General features: G+C 39.8%; 1 long non-coding RNA gene and 2 pseudogenes across 1 annotated transcript; 1 reads left to right on the forward strand and 2 right to left on the reverse strand.

Moving 5' to 3' along the window:
- Window positions 1-3875: 3875 nt before the first annotated feature.
- Window positions 3876-3995, reverse strand: LOC148371218 (U2 spliceosomal RNA; annotated as a pseudogene).
- Window positions 3996-4234: 239 nt separating this feature from the next.
- Window positions 4235-4354, reverse strand: LOC148371219 (U2 spliceosomal RNA; annotated as a pseudogene).
- Window positions 4355-4568: 214 nt separating this feature from the next.
- Window positions 4569-5738, forward strand: LOC148371220 (uncharacterized). The gene is made up of 2 exons (XR_015849624.1): window positions 4569-4948; window positions 5366-5738. It is a non-coding gene; the product is annotated as an uncharacterized LOC148371220 (long non-coding RNA).
- Window positions 5739-5972: the final 234 nt, after the last annotated feature.

Here is a 5972-nt window from a genome sequence, read left to right on the forward strand (position 1 = left end):
GCTCAACATGGAGGAGTTTTGCTCATGATTTCTCATGGTATATCTGTGTTTTCTGTCTCTAATTATTTGATAGAATTGAGTTATTGAGTTGTGATATTCTTATTTCTGGGGTGAAGCTGAGAATAGTGCTTGTATATCGCTCTGGCCTCAGCTCTTTTCAGGCCAACGTCGCTATGTTCAAACATCTGAACTCTATTTTTGATACTAAATTGCAAATTCTACTTATGGGTGATTTTAACTTTCCTGACCTTCACCACAGTTTTCTTCAAAATTCTGATACTATTCTAACTTCAGTGTTCAAAAACTTGGTTTCAAATGCAGGTTTCTTTCAGCATGTTGATAAACCAACCAGGGGGTCCAACGTAGTAGACCTTGTGTTTTCTACTGACAGATATCTGATTAAAAATATTGGCGTTGGGCCGAGTTTCTCTACTAGTGATCACAATTCTGTTACTTTCCAACTTAACCTGGCTCTTAAAAAAGACACCACTGCTCAGAATTACATACATTTTAAAGACTGTGATCTACATGGCATGAGATACTTTCTGTCCAGTATCAACTGGTATCTCTTATTTGATAATTCTGGGAATATTGAAGAAATGTGGGCAATATTCAAATCCGTTGTTTACACTTTGATATCAGTATACGTACTCTCAGTTGCTGTTACACCTCACATCAACCGGGATATAGCTGAATTGCATAGGCGAAAGCAGTTTATTCACAAGCTTTATAAACGTGATCAGTTGGCATACTTGGAAAGTTATCAAGATGCTTCAAGGGAACTGCGGAGGGCCATCAGGCAGGAAAGGGTGGCTGAGCAAAATACATTTATAGAGGCTAATATTACTCGTAAATTATTTTCATACATCAATCGTAAACTAATTTCTAGGGCATCTATTCCCAACCTGAAGGCATCTGACGGTACCGTTGCTACAGATAATGCTGATAATGTCCGTATATTAAATGATCAGTATGCCAGTGTTTTTGGTCGTAACAATGGTGTTTCACCCGACTTTCCCAGCAGAACTTCAGCTGTTCTGAATTCTGTGGAACTTTCAAAGGAGTTAATTCATAAATACTTGATAAAACTTTCCAGAAAATCTTCAGCCGGCCCTGACAAAATTCCAAATTTCTTGCTTAAAAAGTTAGCTGACTTTTTATGTGAACCATTATTTTTCCTGTTTTCTAGATCTTTTGAGGATTCACAGCTGCCTGAGGACTGGCTCAGTGCTATTGTCATACCCATTTTTAAAGGGGGGAGCACAACAAGTGCAGCCAACTATAGACCAGTTAGCTTGACTAGCTGTGTCTGTAAAGTGTTTGAGAAAATTATCTCAGATGCCATATGGAAATTTATACAGGAGCACAATCTTTTTACGTTTAAGCAACATGGGTTTAGGTCCGGACATTCTACCATGACTAACCTGATAGCTCATTTGAATAATATTACCAGTATGTTTTTTGTTCACAAGATGGCTGGTGTTTACTTAGACTTTTGCAAGGCTTTTGATAAAGTGTCTCATGACAAGCTTTTACAAAAACTGAAATGCTACGGTATTAGTGGAAAACTGCTTGACTGGATAACTGCATATTTGTCAAATCGTAAACAATGCGTAAAAATTGATGATGTTCTTTCAGCGTGGTCGGAAGTTTGTAGTGGGGTACCGCAGGGCTCAGTACTAGGACCATTATTATTTCTGTTTTTTGTGAACGACTTCCTGAGGCCATTCAAAGTAGTGACATCTCAATTTTTGCCGATGATGCTAAACTGTCGGCTTTCTTACCAAAACCCAGGTTGCAGGAACAATTGATTATCTCCAAAATGACATTAAATCAGTTTTTCTTTGGTCTGAACAGTGGCAACTGCAACTGTCATCTCGTAAATGCTTAGCACAGTCGTTTTTTCATGGTTCTGTTCCGCTGTATTACGTTAATGATCATGATTTGCATGTTGTTACTGAACATAAGGATCTTACTTCAAACCTAAAGTTTATCACGCATATCGCCAAAATTACCAACAAAGCCAATAACATAGCATCAAACATTTACAGACACTTTTACAACAAGAAGCCAGCATTCTTAGTTCGAATGTTTGGCGTTTATGTTAGACCTGGGTTAGAATATAATAGCGTTGTGTGGAACCCTTACTTACTCAAGGACATTAACCTACTGGAAGGAGTTCAACGTCGGTATACGAAGCGGATACCTGAGATGCACAACTTGTCATATCCGGAAAGACTACAAAGATTGAACTTGGACTTTTTGGAGCTCCGCAGAATTCGATATGATTTAATTTTTGTGTTCAAAGTACTGCATGGAATGATCGATGTGCCTTTTGATCAATTTTTTGAGTTCTGTCGTGTTGATGGTTTACGTGGTCACCGATATAAGTTACGGGTGCCTAGACCTACCAGCAACTTGCATGGAAACTTTATTTCTTTCAGGATACCAAAAGTTTGGAATTTTTTGCCTGACCGGGTTATTAGTGCAAATACGGTGCAAACCTTTAAGCAAAGGTTGGCAAAAATAGATTTGTCAAATTTTCTTAGGGGAGGGGGCGTAAGGTGACCATATTTGGCCATGCTCACTCTCAGCATTATTTTTTTTTTTGTGTCATGTTTTGATTAATGTATCCAACAATACCTTCAATAAACATTTCATTTCTCATTTCTTCTCATTTATCATTCTTATTCTAAAGGCAGATTAAATAAATAATTTTACGTATAGGGTTCTTAAAGCCATTTTAATCATTTTAATGCTAACATTGCAAATTATTAAGTGAACACGATGAGCTGAAATGCACCAGTAAAAATTGATATATATGTTAGTGGAACAAGATGATGACACTTTTTTAGAGAACATGTTGTGTTAGATTGTAAACATCAGTATGAGGGTAGTGTCACTCAAAGATTGGATATTATAGCGGATGAAAATACAATCGGCTGTCAGCTCCTCACTTCCTTTTGAAAAGTATTTGCTGCATATTACTTGAGTTTATCTTCAGTCAACCTAAAAAAGATGTGTGCAAATTCCTCACACACACACATCCAAGTGGTAAAAAATACACTCCATGAAAATGGATAAATTACGTTTTAATGGCTACTCACACAAAGAAAGACTAATGAAGTAATGCAATTGGAGAAATTCTGGAAATATAACCCAATGTTTGAGGATGAAATAGACTTTGGAGAAAGGCAAGATTGAGATTAATTCCTCTCCTGTCTTGCTGATTAATCTAATCCCTGATGGGCATTCCGTCTCCATCCTCTTCTTTAAGGCTGCTCTTTAGATCCCATTCCTAAACGAATTCCATACGGACGAACACTTTGACCAACGCAGATAAGAGTTTCCCCACACTTTACCTCAGAGGGATTAATAACCAATTAAAAGTTTATCCAGTGGCATTTTTGTGACAATGCAGAGCCAGTGATATACTTTGTCTCAGGTAAATGGTATGGGAACTTTGGGATCGTGACACCAGAGAACTGTCATTAATTCGATGAGCTCTGTTTACCATCTGTTTTCAGGCAGCAGGCGAGGTAAACTCTGAACCGGTATGATATACAGACAGTGTTAGGACAAACGCATTACCAAGGAACCTGTCCCAAATTACTCTTCTCTCTAATGAGTACTGTAACATTTCGTACGCCTGCTGTCGTTACTATGTTCCACTGAATATACTTCGATCATGAATTACAGTGTTTTCTGAATTTTAAATGGGGTTTTTAAGGGTTATTGTTCTATCTTCGTTATTCATTATCCATTATCCGTTATCGGTCAGTTCATAATACGCTACAAAGCCTAGGAGCCGGGACACTTACTCTCAGCCAAAAGGCCAAGCTAAGGTCCTAGCCCTAAAGCCTTGCTGCGATCATTGCGAATGCACCGTTCCCGGAGGTACTGCAATACCGGGCCGATGCGTGGAGTGGACAGAGCAAGCTCTTATTCCATCTCCGGATTGCAAAAATCAAAGATCATGGCAAAGGCCAAGCTAAGGACTGACATAGCATCAAAGCCACAGTCCAAAAACAACAAGGCCAAGCTAAGGACCTAGCATCAAAGTCTTGCTGGGGTTTTGGGGTTTTTAAGGGTTATTGTTCTATCTTCGTTATTCATTATCCATTATCCGTTATCGGTCAGTTCATAATACGCTACAAAGCCTAGGAGCCGGGACACTTACTCTCAGCGAAAAGGCCAAGCTAAGGTCCTAGCCCTAAAGCCTTGCTGCGATCATTGCGAATGCACCGTTCCCGGAGGTACTGCAATACCGGGCCGATGCGTGGAGTGGACAGAGCAAGCTCTTATTCCATCTCCGGATTGCAAAAATCAAAGATCATGGCAAAGGCCAAGCTAAGGACTGACATAGCATCAAAGGGCCAAGCTAAGGACCTAGCATCAAAGCCTGTCAGATCCTATTCACCAAACCAGTAAGGCCAAGCTAAGGACCTAGCATCAAAGGGGGGGGTTTTAAGGGTTATTGATCTATCTTCGTTATTTATTATCCATTATCCGTTATCGGTCAGTTCATAATACGCTACAAAGCCTAGGAGCCGGGACACTTAGGCCCAATCCCATTTCTCTCACTCGGCCCTGAGGACCCTCCAGTGAGGTCCCTCGAAGAGGAGTGCCCTCCGCGAGTCAAGTGCAATGCGGAGATGGTTTGGACAAGACTTGCAAGGTTCCACCCCTGTCCAGGAGATGGCGGTAATATTAATTGGCTGTAGACCTCAGTGACGTATTGGTCTACGTCACATGTAAACAACTCGAGTCTCAACCTGTAGTGTGTCAGTTGGAGAGTTCGTGCAACGTTAAAAATGCCCGCTACTGCTGTGTTATTACCGATTGCCTGAAAGCTAATCATCTTTTCCGTGTCTCCAATCAACGGAGGAGAAATGTGCTATACTGAAGACAGCTTCGGCGCTATGTAGTGCTGATTCATCTTTACAAGGTACGTACACTCATTAAAAAAAATGACCCGTTTGGTCAAATACAGTAAGAGTTAACATACAATGCACGTTCACATAATACCCTATGTTTGTGTAGACATAAATGGCAATCTACTTATTAGTATCTTAATGCCATTTTATGACATATAGTAGGGGTCTTGAATCTGTGACATGACGAAACGTAAACAAACACAAGAACAGTCCACCTGACCCTTTAGCTGACATAATATCGTCACCAAACTTCCCTGTACGACCCAAAAACCTTAGTTCATAAGGAATTTAATTCAAAAGAGTTGTCATTGAATATAAAAAGGTCATTTCAACATTTTTTCATGATGCTTACATCACAGTTAAAGCGGTCTTTTTCTTTTCTATGCCCACATTTATGTCTAAATTGTTTGTTATCTATTGTGTTCCAGAGTGGCTGTCCCATAAGCGTGGACAGGTTGGACAGGAATGTTCCCATCCTGTGCTTATGGTTGGATGTGGAGTCAGAACTCATTCAGGACTTAAGGTTGAGCAAGGTTATGTGGGCCCTGCAGGAGCTGCTAAAGAGGGAACAGGGCCATGGCTGGAGGTCCTGATCTACGTGTACTGGCTGGTCCACGCTCTGTCCTACCGTGTGGTGTCACGGGTCTTCAGGGTTCCCTGGTCCACCGTACAAATAATTGTCCACAGTTAATATGGAATAAATTGCCCAAAAGCCATATTTTAGGCTCTGGAAGTCAGACCCACATTTGCATTATGTGCTTTTCTGCATTACTATTCAATAAACATCTTCATTTTGAGTAACACCTTGGTGGTTTATTTCATAATGATGTGAGATACTGTGTGTGAACTATGTGACTGTTGGACAGAAAACAACTACAAATCACTCCAGCTTAAATAATAGTTTACTTACAGAAAAACAAACTCACATTGGGCCAAAATACATAATAGTAAATAAATAATGTGTCACAAATTTTAACAAAAATATACCAATATTTCCATAAAGCTGGAAACACAAACTGGAACTTCATTGAGTTC

Source organism: Urocampus carinirostris, chromosome 2 (genome assembly GCF_059441175.1).
Source record: "Urocampus carinirostris isolate Australia breed hairy pipefish chromosome 2, RoL_Ucar_1.0, whole genome shotgun sequence".
Lineage (NCBI taxonomy): Eukaryota > Metazoa > Chordata > Actinopteri > Syngnathiformes > Syngnathidae > Urocampus > Urocampus carinirostris.